The sequence below is a fragment of the Vigna radiata genome, chromosome 1, assembly GCF_000741045.1.
Source record: "Vigna radiata var. radiata cultivar VC1973A chromosome 1, Vradiata_ver6, whole genome shotgun sequence".
Taxonomy (NCBI): Eukaryota; Viridiplantae; Streptophyta; class Magnoliopsida; order Fabales; family Fabaceae; genus Vigna; species Vigna radiata.
Window position 1 is genome coordinate 34122528 of NC_028351.1, and position 17515 is coordinate 34140042.

The 17515-nt window shown below is 31.4% G+C and overlaps 1 long non-coding RNA gene across 1 annotated transcript; it reads left to right on the plus strand.

The window, feature by feature from the left end:
- Positions 1-15087: 15087 nt before the first annotated feature.
- Positions 15088-15667, plus strand: LOC111241398. The gene is made up of 3 exons (XR_002667338.1): positions 15088-15103; positions 15304-15399; positions 15480-15667. It is a non-coding gene; the product is annotated as an uncharacterized LOC111241398 (long non-coding RNA).
- Positions 15668-17515: the final 1848 nt, after the last annotated feature.

Genomic DNA, 17515 nt, shown 5'->3' on the forward strand with positions numbered 1-17515 from the left:
TTTGCTAATATGTCTAAGTTACAGGATTTGGATTTATCTCACAACTCATTGGGTTTGGCATTTACCCAAAATTGGGTCCCACCTTTTCAATTGTTAACGATCAATTTGGGATCTTGCAATTTAGGTCCAACATTTCCCCATTGGTTGCAGACACAAAATAAATTTATTGATATTGACATTTCAAATGCTTCAATATCAGATATTACTCCTGAATGGTTTTGGGCTAAATTATCTCTACAAAAAGTGATGACAATGAATATTTCATACAACAGTCTACAAGGTACAATTCCAAATGTTTCTTTAACATATGTTTCTATTTTCATGGACCTTGGATCAAACCAATTTGAAGGCTCTATTCCTCTATTTCTACGGAATTCTGAAACTCTTGATTTATCAAAAAATAAATTCTCAAATCCTCTTTCACTTTTATGTGGAGATGGCGCAATTTCAGTTCAATTTCATTTAGACATTTCATATAATCATTTATCAGGAGATATCCCAGATTGTTGGAGACAATTGAACTCACTATTTTATTTAGATTTGAGTCACAATAATTTTTCAGGAAAGGTTCCTACTTCAATGGGATGGCTCGTTGATCTTCGAGCATTATTTTTGAGAAACAACAATTTAGTAGGAAGAATCCCTTTCTCTTTGAGAAATTGCACAAGTCTAGTAATTCTTGATTTGTCAGAAAACAATTTATCAGGATCTATCCCTAATTGGATTAGGACAACAGAAGAGTTGAAAATTTTAAGTTTAAGAAACAATCAATTCTTTGGGAGTCTACCATTTAAGGTTTGTTCTCTAAGAAACATTCATATTTTGGACCTCTCACTAAACAACTTATTTGGAAAAATTCCTAAATGCATAAAAAATCTTACGTCAATGGTGGAAACAAGATCTTATGATGTTGTATGTGATCTCAGTTCCCATTGCATGTCATACAATTTCAATGCATGGTTGACATGGAAAGGTTCAAAACAAATGTTTATGAATAATGGTTTGACACTTTTAAAAAGCATTGATCTCTCAAGCAATCATATCTCAGGAGAAATTCCTATAGAAATAGAGAAGTTATCTGGATTGATTTCATTGAACTTATCAAGAAACAATTTGATTGGAAAAATTCCTTCAAACATTGGAAACTTAACATCATTGGAGACTCTTGATTTGTCAAGAAACCAATTTACTGGTTCAATTCCTTCAAGTCTTGCTCAAATTTATGTTCTTAGTGTGTTAGATTTATCTCATAATCGTCTAACTGGAGATATTCCAAGAAGCACACAATTACAGAGTTTTAATACATCCAGCTATGAAGATAATCTTGGTCTTTGTGGACCACCACTTGAGAAATTGTGTATTGAGGGTGGATCTACACAAGAATCAAATGTTGAAGTTCATGAAGATGAATATTCATTGTTGAATAATGATTTATTTGTAAGTATGGCATTTGGATTTGTTATAAGCTTTTGGATGGTATTTGGTTCCATCTTATTCAGACGTTCTTGGCGACATGCCTATTTCAATTTCTTGAACAATTTAGAAGATTATGTTCATGTCAAAATGACAATCTTTGCTAAGGTATTTCAGCTGGAAAAAGATTAACAGGTAATAATATCAAAGATTTTATATAATTTTGTTCTCTCTATATTAAATGCACATTATGGTATATCCCTTTTTCAATATTTCTATAACTTTTTGTTAATTAAAATAAAATCAAAAAATAATTTTCTTAAATCTTGAAGCAATTTTTACAATTCAGTTAGTTGCTTTTGAATTTAATTTTGTCAAAGACAAGATTTATTGAATAAGAGTAATTAAATGTGGAAATATAGCCTATCATTAATTTTTTTCTAAAAAAAATTACCAGATTAATATTTTTATTACTATACAAAATTTTAATACAAAACGATAATTTTTTTTAGTGAATAAGAATAAGATTTTTATTTATTTTAATGTACACATTTCGAAGAACTAACATCTTTGCATTTTATTTTTCAATTTTCAGGCACTTGAAACCCATAAGGACTCGACCTCTGTGCTTGTTAATGCTTGGACAAGGCAATGGCTTCGTTAAATTCCCTTAGTGTGCGTGCAATGAAATATAAATTATCATGCATTTTATTAATATTAACTCATACTTTTCTTATAATCCAAACTTCGGTCTCACATGATTTTTAGTTAATTATATTCCATATATTTGCCTCAGAAAGTTAATTTCTGACTAGGCCTTCTAATGTTATGAATGGAACATGTACCCCTTAGCTTGTCAAGGAAAAAGTCTCTTTAACAACTTTTCTTTGACAATGTATACGTGACAGTTTGTGATTGGTCCGTTTTAAATATTTTTTTAGAATAAATTTAAACAAACCAATAAAATGGTGACACATGTCTTGTTGTCAAAAAGTTGTTAAAATATCATTATCCGCCTGTCAAAGATAATGTGATCGTAAGGGTGTGATTGAGATAGTAAAATTTTGATAGATCAAACAGAACTGCTGAAATTTCAGTTTCAAACAAGGTAAACTGGACAAATGTTGATTATGCAGTGCAAACATCTTTTGGGAAACTGGTGGGAATACTTCACTTTATGTAGACAAATTCGAGAGTGATGTAATCCAGATAAATAAATAAAATATTAATTATGAATTAGTGAATTAAGTCATTCAATGCATAACGAAACTGCTTCAAGTTATTTAGGAACCCAGGTTTTCTCCCAAAGAAACTGCTTCAAGTTATAGTTGATGCAAACTGCAACAGTTGAACACAGAAGAAAAATATGGGTGAAATTGAGAAATGTCTTGGGTGCAACATAACGAAAATTTTAGTTCAATGTATGGTTTAAAGTAAAAATAATGAAACTTGGAACGGCAAGTTAATTTTTGTTCTATAGTGAGAATGATTATCAAAGAGAAAAAAATTTGGAGATGCAGAAAAATGTAGATTTGCATTAAAGCAAGGAAGAGTGAAAGTAAAAAGCATTGTGAAGAAATAACAAATGAGTTGGGAAGTTGGCTGCATCTGTGAGAAAAGGAAAGCCAACAAGATCTTAAATGAAATATATTGAGGAGCATCAAGACCAATATTCACCTAGCTGCATTATATACTAAATACTCTCATTGTTTACAACCATCACCAGGCCATCTTGGGTGGCCTTCATCTTGGCTCGCTAAGGACATCATGTGCTGAATCAAATATATGAACCGACTCTAGAACCTAAAATTTAGTTTTCATAAATCATGTCTTATTTTATTGTTTTCTATAGTCTTTTTAGAATAAACTATGATAACAACTCCAAAATCTCTTTTTTAAACCCTTTCTTTTATGGTTCGTTATCTAGTCGCGATCCTAGTTGCAACAACCACCACTTGAAAAATTGTGTATCGATGGATGGCTAACACAAAAACCAAATATTAACGTTTATTAAGATAAATATTCATTTTTTAATGATGAATTTTTCATAGGTATAGTAATTTTATTTGCTCTAAGTTTTTGGATAGTGTTTAGTTCAATCTTATTCAAACATTCTTGACCACATTCTTATTTTAACTTCTTGAACAATTTAGAAGACAATGTTCATGTCAAAATAGCAATATTTGTTAGAGTACTTAAGCGGGATAAAGATTCAGAGGTACTAATTGTTGGGTAGTTTTAAAATGTAACTAACTGTTTTAACTGTCTCTTGCACATTCCTCTGTATCTCTGTCTTTATATACCTTAGCTTGTACTTTCTTTTATACAATTAATGAAATACAGTTCTTTCAGTTCAATATACTCTGTTCTATTCGTTCTACCACTTTCTCCATAGCTAACAGTGGTATCAGAGCAACTTGTTTCGATCCTTGGAAATCTGCAGAACCTTGGTTATGATCAAAGTAGTGGTGCGATGGCAAGTATGATGCACAGCAATCTTCCAGTCTTCGATGGAAAAGACTTTGATGACTGGTGCGTTAAAATGGAGGCGATTCTTGGGTATCAAGAAGTTGATGAAGTTGTGAGACAGGGAATTAAAGAAACCAAAGAAGATGATACANCAGCAGCAAAGAAACTTCATAAGGAAGAACGTCGTCTGGATTGCAAAGCCAGAATGCTCCTTCATCAATGCGTTTCTCCAACCATCTTTCAAAAGATCTCTAAAGCGTCTACTGCCAAGGAAGCCTGGGATATCCTCCAAGAAGGATATGGGAACACGGGAAAAGTTAAAAAGGTGAGACTACAAGCATTACAGCGTCAATATGAGCTTCTGGGCATGGGTGCAGAGGAAACCGTGACAGAGTACATGGGAAGAATCCAGACTCTTGTTAATGACATGAGGGCCTGCGGAAAAATTGTAAAAGATAGAAAGCTCATCCAAAAGGTTTTGCGTAGTTTGACACCACAGTATGATCATATTGTGATCACCATTGAAGAGTGTAGAGACTTGGAAACGTTGAAAATTGAGTGTAGAGTGCAGAATTCCCTCGTCGCGCATGAACAGAGATTGCTGGAGCGAAAGAATGCTGAGAAGGCAGCTACGACCCAAGCAACGAATCAAGCGTTCCAAGCAAAAATGAAGCAAGGCTTCAAGAACCGAGGCAGAGGCAGAGGGAGATCACGTGGTGGGGGTCGTAGCGGAGGAAGAAATTGGAAATCGACTGAATAGAACGATGAAGACACCAATGACGAAGAGCAAGAAGGAGGTACTCGTGGAGGTAAAAACACGCGAGGAAGAGGAAGAAAGGGAATTGACAAGCGAAGTATTCAGTGCTACACATGTAGCAAATTTGGGCATTATTCCTCTGAATGTTGGCACAACGAAGCTGTCAAGAAGAACAAGAACGACAACGCAGCAGCGAATTTGGCACAGGATGATGGTGATTCTGACACAGAGCACGTTGTGTTGATGACAATTGCAAATGGAGTCCGTGATGGAGGTAGTGAAATCTTGACGAATGAAACGAAGGACAAGTGTTGTAGAGATAAAGATTATGTGTCCCTGCACTACGCTGATAATCAAGTTGACGCGCAAGTTGACACGCAGAAAGAATACAGCCACGTGTCACATGTGGGTAAACCACGACATGCAAAGATAGAAGAAAGGAACAAATATATAATGATTTTTGACAATCTTGCAATGCTATCAGACAACCACCTTGACTACACAGAGAACAACCTTTGCTGGTATCTCGATACCGGGTGTTCCAATCATATGACTGGAAGAAAGGAATGGCTGGTCGACTTGGATATGAGGAAGAAAAGCAAAATAAGATTTGCAGATGATAGTACCGTCATGGCAGAAGGAGTTGGCAGAGTGCTACTCACTTGCAAGAATGGAGAAACGACATACATGGATGAAGTTTTGTTCGTCCCTACTATGAAGAGCAACTTATTAAGCCTTGGGCAGTTGCTGGAAAAAGGCTATACCATGAGTATGGAAGAAAGGTCAATTGAAGTGTTTGATAGAAGGAAGCGTTCCATAATCAAGGCCCCAATCTCAAAGAACAGAACATTCAAGGTTAACCTTAATACTGCTACCATACAATGTCTATCATCTGTAAGTGTTGAGGAAGAAAGCTGGAAGTGGCACTATAGATTTGGACATTTGAATTTCAAAAGTTTAAGTTTGTTGANTAGCAAAGAACTTGTAAAGGGAGTGCCTTCAATATCTGTTCCTGAGAAACTGTGCGAAGGGTGCATACTTGGAAAACAGACCAGATCAAAATTCAGTAATTCAGCAACCAAAANAGCCAANAAGCCACTAGAAATTGTTCANGCAGACGTTTGTGGTCCATTCGAAATAACTACTTATGGAGGTAATAAATACTTTCTTCTTTTAGTTGATGAATGGACAAGAAAATTGTGGGTTTATCTGTTGAAAGAAAAAAAGGAAGTTTTCCTAACGTTTGTTAAATTTTGTGCTTTGGTTGAACGTCAATCTGCACTTGAAATGAAGCTTCTTCGGACTGATGGTGGAGGTGAATTCAATTCCAGCGAGATGAACAAATTCTGTGAAGAAAAGGGAATGATTCATGAAGTCATTGCACCCTATACACCTCAACACAATGGCTTGGCCGAGAGGAGAAATAGAACACTCGTTGAGATGACTAGATGTCTGCTGAAAGGGAAGAAGTTACCACACGAACTTTGGGGAGAAGCTGTCATCACAGCAACTTATTTGCTGAACAGGTGCCCGACAAAAGCATTAACGAACATGACTCCAGAAGAAGCGTGGTCAGGAATTAGACCGTCTGTGAAACATTTAAGGATTTTTGGATCTGTTTGTTATAAACATATCCCTGATGAGAAAAGGAGAAAACTAGAGGACAAAAGTGAATCTCTAATATTGGTTGGCTACCACGACACAGGTGCTTACAGGTTGTACAATCCAAGAAAAAAGGTAATAGTTATCAGCAGAGATGTCCTAGTTGATGAATCTGCCATATATGAATGGGAAAGTCAAGAAACCGAATGAAGCGAAGTTGTATCTAGCTGGTTGGAGGCAAGGAGACCTGAAGACAGTGATCAAACCACAACCACGGAGACTGAAGAAATCAGTAGAAGATCACAGCGGACTAGGTTCCCCTCTACTAGACTAGCAGGTCATGAGATCTACACAGACAATGAAATCACTGAGACAGGTGAGATCTCAACACACTATGCCTTTCTCGTTGATACAGAGGTGCTTTCTTGGGAACAAGCTATCAAGACGAAGGAATGGAAGGATGCTATGATAGAAGAGTTGAAAGCAATTGAGAAGAATGGAACGTGGACAATGACAGTGTTGCCTCAACACAAACGTCCCATTGAGGTCAAGTGGGTCTTCAAGACAAAACTGAAGCCAGACGGAAGCATCTCCAAGTTGAAAGCGAGATTGGTGGCTAAAGGTTTCCTTCAAAAATCAGGAGTAGACTTTACAGATGTATTTGCACTCGTAGCAAGACTAGAGACTGTGAGGCTCGTGGTGGCAATAACAAATGCAAGAGGCTGGGAAATTTATCAGATGGACGTAAAATCCGCCTTTCTCAATGGCCCACTGGATGAAGAAGTGTATGTAACACAACCTCCAGGATTTGTGAAGGAAGGTGAAGAATTTAAGGTGTACAAGCTGAACAAAGCTTTGTACGGGCTAAGACAAGCACCACGTGCTTGGAACACACACATTAATGCATGGCTGGTGAAGAACGACTTTAGGAAATGCACAGTTGAATTTGGAGTGTATGTGAAGCAGTCAGACAAACAAGGTACTATGCTTATATGTTTGTATGTTGATGATTTGTTGATAACAGGTAACAATGCAAGGGCAATAGCTGAGTTCAAAGCAAACATGAAAAGANATTTCGANATGACTGACCTTGGNAGCTTGGGATACTTTCTCGGCTTGGANTTTCGTCGAACACATGATGGGATGTTCGTGCATCAGAGGAGATACATTGATGAAATCNTGAAACGCTTTGGCATGGAAAGCTGCAACAGCGTGAGCACACCTGTGATGACTAACATCAAACTGGACCAGCAACTCAATGACGAGAAGGTAGATGCTACTTTGTTCAAACAGATTGTTGGATCTCTCANGTACCTGTGCAACANTAGACCCGACATCTGCTACAGCGTGGGATTGGTCAGCAGATTCATGGGAGACCCGAGACAGACGCATCTTGCAACAACCAAACACATCTTGCGTTACCTGAAGGGAACTGCTGAGTATGGCTTGTTCTTCTCTAAGAAATTTGAAGGCGCGACAGGGAATCTGGAAGCTTGGTGCGACTCCGACTGGTGTGGAGACCAAATCGACAGAAGAAGTACTTTTGGGTTCATGTTCAAATACATGGGATCTGCGTTTAGCTGGTGTTCAAAGAAACAGAATGTTGTAGCTCTGTCGTCTTGCGAGGCTGAGTATATAGCCTCTGCTGAAACTGCGCGCCAGAGCACTTGGTTAGATACTATGTTGGAAGAGTTATCGATTGAGTGCTCTAGACCAATACAACTTTGGGTTGACAACAAATCAGCAATCAACTTGGCCAAGAACCCAGTCTCACATGGAAGGACTAAGCACATAGAAACTAGATTTCACTACTTAAGAGAGCAGGTCAACAAACTTGAAATGGTGCATTGTTCTACAACAGATCAAACTGCTGATATTTTCACCAAAGCCCTACGACAAGCTCGGTTTGAAGAACTTAGACTTAAACTTGGAATTAAGAAACTTCAGTAGTTGCTTATTGTAGTTCCATTTTAAGAGGGGTGTGTTGGGTAGTTTTAAAATGTAACTAACTGTTTTAACTGTCTCTTGCACATTCCTCTGTATCTCTGTCTTTATATACCTTAGCTTGTACTCTCTTTTATACAATTAATGAAATACAGTTCTTTCAGTTCAATATACTCTATTCTATTCGTTCTACCACTTTCTCCATAGCTAACACTAATATCACTACAAAAATCAATAATTTTTTCGGGAATTATTTTGTAAAAATCACTGGAAAAAGCAGCGTCACAAAATTACTAGCTATTTTCTGCATAACCGTCCATATTTTTGTGAATTTTCAAAATTGCTGGTATTTGCAGGAATTTTTACAAAACTGCTTGTAATTATCATAAATTTCTAAAACCGTCGATATTTGTAGGAGTTTTCACAAAACCGTCGATAATTACTGGGAGGTTTCAAAATCGCCAATACTTACAGAGGTTTTCAAATGCATTTATAACTAATCATATAGTTTAAATTCTACACTTCTTCACCAACAAATCAACAAGTGCCTAATGCAAGTCCTTCAACATTATAGTATTATTTAGTTAATTCGGTATTTGTTTGTTAAGCAAAATGAAGAGACTCTAATAACTATTTGACATAACACAATTCATTCTGGTTATGAAAACAGGATACTAAAATAAAACATGTTGCTCACTTTGAAACAGTTCATTTTCTCGTAAGTTGAAAGAAATACTCACATGAACAAGATTCTTAGAATCTTTCAGCTGCGCCTGTCAATTTAAACTGCTACTTGTTCCCGTGCATTGATTTGGTCTGCACAGTGATGCCTAATCTTTGACTTGGTTTATGTTTAAGGGAAGTAATTTCTGAAAAATATGTTTTAGAATATGACACTGATTGTTTGGAGTTGCATGTTGGGGCTGTTGAATATTATAAGTGTGAATAAATTCAATATAGAGTATACAATGTTTGCTAGGATTGAAGCTTGTAGGATGAGTGGAGTAGAAATGATGGATTACACTCTTAACTTTCGGGGTTTATTGTTGTAACTTTGTTGAGAATTGGATTGAAGTGCTTGCGTGCAAGAATTTGTTCTAATGCTGTTGACAATAATGTATCTAAGCCACATAATCTGAAAGTTTAGCTTTACCTGCCATGTTTACTTTTTGTTTGAAAGAAGTTATCAATTACAAAATATCAGCAGTTCCTGAAAAAAGAAATATTGGTAGCTCCTGAAAAACATATTGGTAGAGAAACATTTTCATGTGGGGTCTACTAAGCTTTCTATTCATTTCCATCTAAATTGGTTAGTATAATTGGCTAATGAAATTGAAAGCGAAAATGTCTATAGCCGAGAAATAACAAAAGGGACCATATAGATGACTATCTGCTAAACTTAGGGTGGTGTTAAAGAGACAAATGAAGGATAATATCATTGATTCAGGTTAAAAGGTTAAAGTTAAAATTAGTTTTCTAATTTATTTTTTTATCAAATCCTTTAAGATTTATTATTTGTTTCTTTTAAACTTTCTTATAGTAAAATTTTTTTTATTGGACTAAAATGAAACAATTTATGGATTACATGAAAAATAAAGTAATCATAAATACTTTTTTATTTGTTCTAAACAGATAATCCTTCAAGTTTTCTTATGAAAACACTTTTTCAATCTTATGTAGATATATCTCTTAATTTGATTTGTTTCAATCTTACATCTTTATATTTCTTTTATGAGAGTTGAATTCATTACAATATAGAAGTATGAATTTTAAAGAATTTTGTGCAGCTGTGTTAAGTATTGAAAATTTTTCTCAGTCATATTTTTAATATTTTAATTTAGAATTATTTTTTTTTAATTTTTACATATGAACAATTAGACGTATGAATTATATTAATATATTGAAGAATGTAATTTATTTTATATATAATATTCAATTTTAATTCATGTTATTTTATTATCCGTGTAGTTATTAAAACTAATTTGATCATAGTTTCATTTTATCATAATCAAAAACTAAAAAAAAAATAATCTACACACATTTCCAAAAATTCCTACAAATACGGACGGTTATTAAGGAATCTCCGTTAATATTGGCGGTTTTTCCGACACCCCCGCTAATACTGGTGGTTTTCCTGAAACTCCTACTAATACCGGTGATTTTTCCAAAACCCCGCTAAAATCAACGATTTTTCAAAGAACTGTCAGTAATTACTTAGCAACGAGTTTTTCAAACCGCGAATAATGCATTTCTCGGAGGTTAAGAATGCCGAAAACGAAAGAAATAACCTCCGAAAAAATAATAAATTTTTGTGGTGATTTGGCTATGTATGTATTATTATATGCTAGTATTAACCAGAAATTAGTATTAATGTGATAGGTTCACTAAGACTTTTTCAAGTCTTCCCCATTACCGTTAGAGGCGATCAAATTTATCGTTACTAATCAAACTATTGAAATGCTTGAGTTTTGAACTTACATATAAAATCTAAATAAATTAGATCACTTGCCACTAATTTAGATCAATAGTGATATGATGAATTTGTAAATCAAACTCCCTTATCAAGTTAACACATATCAAAATATTTATAAATTATAAAACACAAGAATGAAGAGAAGGTGTCTTTAAAATTGTAATTTCAATTTGTTTGAGAAGATATTAAATAGTGGAATATTAACATCTCTAGATTGAATCCCATACATTTTTTAAAAGAGTAGAAATACAATAAAATTATATTCTCATGTTTAACTTTNATAAGGCAATTAAAGTTAATTATTTTGAGTTAAGGTAAATTGGAATTTATTAAGCTTGAAATGTAGTTGGAATAAAACCAAATTAATATATATTTTGAATTGAATGGAAATGACTAATAAACTGTATATATTATTTATAAAAGGTTCATGTTGAAATTTAAACTCATTTTTAATTGAAATTTGATAGAATTATTTGCTTTCTTTTATTAAATTGTCTAAGAAATTTGTACCATATGTGGTTGTATTTCGTTTTCCGAAATTTGTTCCAAAGAAATGGTATAAGGGAGCACCACTCTACAATTCCCACATTTATTGTTTGACGTGATGATGGCTCAATTCTTCTGCAAGTTTTTTTTAGGTTTAAATCCTTTTTTGGTCCTTAAGTTAACTTCTGATGTTCAGTTTAGTCCCCGCTTTTAAAAATGTCAACCTTTAGTCCCTATGATATGAAAAATGTATCAAATCAGTCCTCATGACAGCACTTAATGAATGTATCAAATCAGTCCTCATGATAACACTTAATCAATAACAAATCACAAATTTTCATATCATAGAGACTAAAGGTTGACATTTTTAAAAGCAGGGACTAAACTGAATATCAGAACTTAACGTAAGGACAAAAAAAAGGGTTTAAACCTTTTTTTTTTATTTACTTACATGAAACTATTTAAATAAAATAATAAAAACATAATAAAAATAATATGGAACTGAATGTCACTAACAATTCTCTAAAACTTAATTCATAATCGTTAATTTTAAAAATAATAATAAAAATAATATAAACATAATTAATTTACATACAAATTCTAAAGGTTATATACAAATTTTAGCCGTATATAACTGTGATTTTTATTGTCCATCAACATAATCTTCACCACACAACATACACCTTTGTACTTGTTGTTAGTGTTAAGCTTGAGAAATATTCTAGAACCCTTGGGGTAATGTTGAAAGTTTCTTTATAACAATTTTCATATGTTGAGTCATCAGTGGAAAAAAAATGAATGAACAGAACAAAAGCAATAAATTAGATAAGTGAGGAAGGTAGATTAGGGTTAGGCAAATGTTTCTGATTTTTTCGATGAGATAAAAGTTTAGAGTGAGAAAGATGAAAGAGAAAGGGTTGAGAGGAACGAGAGAGAGGTGAATAAGAGTTTGAGAGTTTCTTTTTTTTTAGTTTTGAGAATGAAAATTACTAAAATACCCTAAACCTTAAAACTTAGAATTCATGATATATAAGGGTATTTTTGTCTACTAAAACCCGGTATACATTGTTAAAATGTACTAACTGAAAAAACAACATACGCGCGTTAGCAAACCCCATATATATATATATATGTATATATATATATATTTGTATATATATGTATATATATATATTTGTATATATATGTATATATATATTTGTATATATATGTATATATATATAATATGAGGTAATAATTCTACATGTTAATAATTTTTATAATAATAAAATAATATAAATATTAATATGATTTTAAATTAAGTGTTTATAATTATAATAATTATTTATACTTTCCGTATTCATCAATAAAAACTATTTATTAAAATTTAAAAGATATATGATTTCATTTATTTTTCTTATTTTAACTCTTCTAAATAAATATACGTTTATAATCCAAAATAAATGAAAATTTTTATTTCATATTATTACTGTGAAATGATGTGTAAAGAAAAATAAGTATTTGTTATTTAATATAATAAGTAAAAATAATCATCACAATTTTAAAGGAGTATTCATAAAAAAATGTATACATACAAGAACAGTTATAAGGTGTATCTCGTTATTAAGTGTTATAATATTTTTAAATAAAAACTATTATATAATACTATATAAAATAAGAGTTTAATTTTCATAATTACATGAAAACTGTACAAAAAAATAAATTAGTTTATTATAAAAAGTAAAAATAGTTATCACAATTTCAAAAGTGAAACTATATACAAAATTATAAAACGAATAGTTACAAAATTCTCTTTAATAATAATTATAAATAAGTAAAAATAGTAAAAAATTTCAAGAATGATATCCTGAAAAGAGTGGGGAAACCAAAAAAAAAAAACATTTGAAATTGTATTCATTTATTAACGGTTATAGATAAGAATGCATATTTGGCTATCTATCTATTATTAGATATAAAAAATAATGTATACATATTTGTATTCATTTATTAACCAGAAATTAGTAATGTGATAGCTTGACTAAGATTTTCCAAGTCTTCCCCTATACTATTGGAGGCTATCAAATTTATTGTTACTAATCAAATCTAAATTATATTCTAAGCTTGAGTTTTGAACTTACATATGAAATCCAAATTAATTAGATCGCTTGCTACTAATTTAGATTCATAGTGATATGATCTAAATTATAAAACACAAGAATTAAGAGAAGGTATCTTTAAAATTGTACTTTCAATTTGTTAGAGATGTTAATAAATAGTGGAATAACAGCTCTAGATTGAATCCCATATATTTTTTTACAAGAGTAGAAATACAATAAAATTATATTCTCATGTTTAACTTTCATAAGACAATTAAATATTTTGAGTTAAGGTAAATGGAAATGACTAATTTTCTGCATGTTGAAATGAAAATTCATTTTTAATTGAAATTTGAAATTTGATAGAATAATTAGCTTTCATTTATTAAATTGTATAGGAAATTTGTACCATATGTGTGGTTGTATTTCGTTTTCTGTAATGCAATGACCCAATTTTCAAAGTCTTCTTGATTTGTTCCAAAGAAATGGTATAAATAAAGGGACCATCCCACATTTATTGTTGACGTGATGATTGCTCGACTCTTCTCCAAGTCTTTTTATTTATTTACATAAAACTATACAAATAAAATAATGTTCACATAAAATAGTATAAACATAATAAAAATCATACGAAACTGAATGTCACTAATAATTGAAAAAAAATCTAATATTAGATTTTCTTATCTTTTTTATACCTGTGTAATTCACTTTTATTAGTTAATATAATTTTCTATATCATAAATAAAGAGAATTGTGGAATGAGATTGTGAATGTAATAAATAAAGAGAAAAAATCATATAAAGTTTACGAAAGATATATTCTTATGAGACAACTTAGAAAAATATTACAACATTATCGAGAAACATTATCGAGAATGTAAGAGAAGACTATGTCATAAATTTCTCATATTTTAAAGACTAAATTTCATAGTCAAACCAATATAAATAGTTTAATTTTCTCCCCTTTTTTTCTTTATTTTCATTCTTTGTTGGTCTATCTCCTTCAATAGTTCCTGTATTTTGGGGTTAAAATTTTAATCATCTTAAGGCTACTTAATCTTTAGATGTTCTTATTTGACTTTATTCACCAGTGCTTAGCTATATAACTNAATAACTCAATAAGAAGCTGCAGAAATTTTACAGACCTTAAGCTCTTGCCACAGTTCAATATGATTTACAAACAAAAACAGATTCAAAATTCAGCAATACTGGTTCAACCTTGCACAAAACAAACACAGTTTGGTGGTTTTGAAAGTGAAAATTTGTTCTAGCTGCAATTACCNTAGTCTGACCATTCTAACACCTTTAATATGACAAATGAACTTTGTTTAACCCAAAAGATGGCACGAAAAGAGCAGCTAGCATTGAAACTGGAATATCACTCTTAAACAGCAAATTGTGCAGTAAAATAACTCAACTGGACCACCAATTCTGTATATAAAGGATTCGAAGGACCAAATATTTCCCATTATTAGNCATTGATTTGATTCCTTATTGTTATATCTCTTCTTCATTATAAATAATAGTACTCATGTGTGTACAGATCACAATTACAAGCAATTCTCTATAACAAAAACGATCAAAACCATAATTTCAGTCAACTTTGCTTTTGTTTTAACTATTTAGATAAATATGATTTTCTGCTTACTTCAGCAACANCANGAATGTCTAGAATTTATTTGTATNAAAACATATTAAAGTCCCCAACCCAAAAACAGTGGCATACGAAGACAGTTATCATACCAAACATATTAAAGTTTATTTTTGATTTTTGCATGAGCAGGAACAATTGGAGAAGAAAAAAGCAAAATATGCAGAAAAGATAAAGAACAAAATAGCTGAAAGTGAGGAAGCTGAAGAGAAAAGAGCAATAATCACACCTAATGTAAGACAAGTTGACCTTCTTTTGTTTTGTGTTTTGTGATTGCTATTTTTGTAAGGAATTGGCTGTGTTGTTGGTTTTCTGAAATTTTATTTAGCAAAATATACAAAGTTACATGGTCCAAAGGCTAATTAGAGTACAATTTGATATTTTGTATCCTTGGTTTGAATGATGAGTCTTGATTATTTGTATTTAATTTGTAGTGTCGACGTCAACTGGACAGCTATGAATGTGGGTATTATGTAATGAAACACATGCATACCATTATTTGTACAAACATTATTGAATCATGGAAAGAGGTATTAAAATACTAACAAAATACTTATCCAACTATTTATTACAATATTGTTTTAACTCTATTGTTTTATTTTATTTGTAGATCTTTAATAATTCATCTCCCATGGAAGCTGCAGTCATTGACGACATTAGAAGGAACTGGGCATCTTTTATTTTAAGTATTAGTAGAAACTTGGCTACAATTCAATAGTATATGTACATTTGGATTTAATATATACTTTTATGCACAAACGATGTATTAAATATTATTAGACTATTTAAAGTTTGAAATGAATTCTATTTTGTTTCATTAAATTTGTTTATTTGGAGTGATATTGATTATAAAGTGATTGGATAAGATTGGATAAGATGATAATACAGGAAATTATAATTTCATTGGATGTTAAATTAACAATCATTTTTTTTTTAAAACACACATATTATAACGTAGAAACGTCTTTACGTCATTATATCTTCTGCCATAATTATAACGTAAAAATGGGAGTACGTTATAATAAACTGCCCATATTATAACGTAAGAATGGAAGTTGGTTATAATAAACTGCTCATATTATAACGTAAGAATGAAAGTTGGTTATAATAAACTGCACATATTATAACGTAGAAGTGGAATTTCGTTATAATAAACTGCGCATATTATAACGTACTTCAGAAACTACGTTATAATATGTTGAACTTATTATAACGTACTTCAGAAAATACGTTATAATAAGTTCAGCATTTTATAACGTAAATTTCTGCTACGTTATAAAATGCGCAGACTTATTATATCGACCAGAACTATATCTACAGTAACTACGTTATAAAAGGTCAAATTTGTACGTTATAAAAGGGTGTTTTTCCACTAGTGATTTATACACTAAAAATACTTAAAAAAAATAGAATAGTGGTAGTAAAATTTATATTTCTTCAATTGAGATATAGAGTGGCCTATTTGAGCAGGATAGTGTTTTTACAATATTCTAGGTTGGAAGTTTTTTAGTATAGGAAATTTATTTATGAGTGAAATTAGAGTTAAATATGACCAATTTTATACTGCTTTTGACTAACTTATAACTAATTAACTTCTAGTTGAGTGAATTTTGACGATTTCTATTAGTCGAACCTTCCTTATTCATATGCTTCTATATTACTTCATACGCAAAATGTGTTTATATGATGATACCGTATATATTTAGAGAAAAAAAAATATTTCTGAATTTATATAGGTTAAGTAAAATTTATGACATTTTATTTAATTTTGTTTTAAATATATGTTTTGAATTTTTATTACAATTTTATCACTGATAACTGTAAACACCATTTTTAGTAAGATAATTTTTTTTTGAAACTTTTATATCTTTATTTATTTTATATATATATATATATATTCTTTTATTTTTTATTCTTCACATTTTAAATTATTCATTTGCGATAGGAAGGAGTCACAAAATTTGTGGTAAAAAAATAAAGATATTATGTATTCTCGCTGGGATCTTCAACAAATCTTTTGGTTTTCTCTAAATTTCTCAAACCTAAGCGCGATTTCATCAAACATTTTTCGTTTTTGTTTTTCAACTTCATCAAAGCTCGATCAATGTGGTCCTTAAACCTGACGTTCTAGTGAGTTCATCAAACCTAGGTATTTTAGTTAGTTTATCTTCGTTATCTCTTTCATCGCTCGTTGGATACGATTCATCAAACTAGTGCACTCGATTGATCACGTCATTAAACTTTGGCGTTTTGGTGAGCTTAACAGTCATTTCTCGTCTTCCATCGCTCGTCAAAATCGCAGTACAAATCACACTTAATGCATTGATTATTTCACTTTAATATTTTTCTTTTCTCATTTTAACAACCCAGTGATGCAAATGAGTCTGAGTTTCCTGGGAAGTAAGAAGATCATCTGGTGCTAACAACATTTAAAGTTTTTATGATGTCTTTTTACGATGAAAGTTATTTAGGCTATTAAGGATTTTGAGTTATTATAGATTAAGTTAAAATTATGTTTCAGTTTAAATTACTTTTATTTTACTACGGTGGTTTTGAGAATAAAATATTTGAATGATATATATTTGAACACTTTAGTAAAAGTTTGTCATTTCTTTTATCATAATTAAAGTGTTTGAGAGAAGTTTA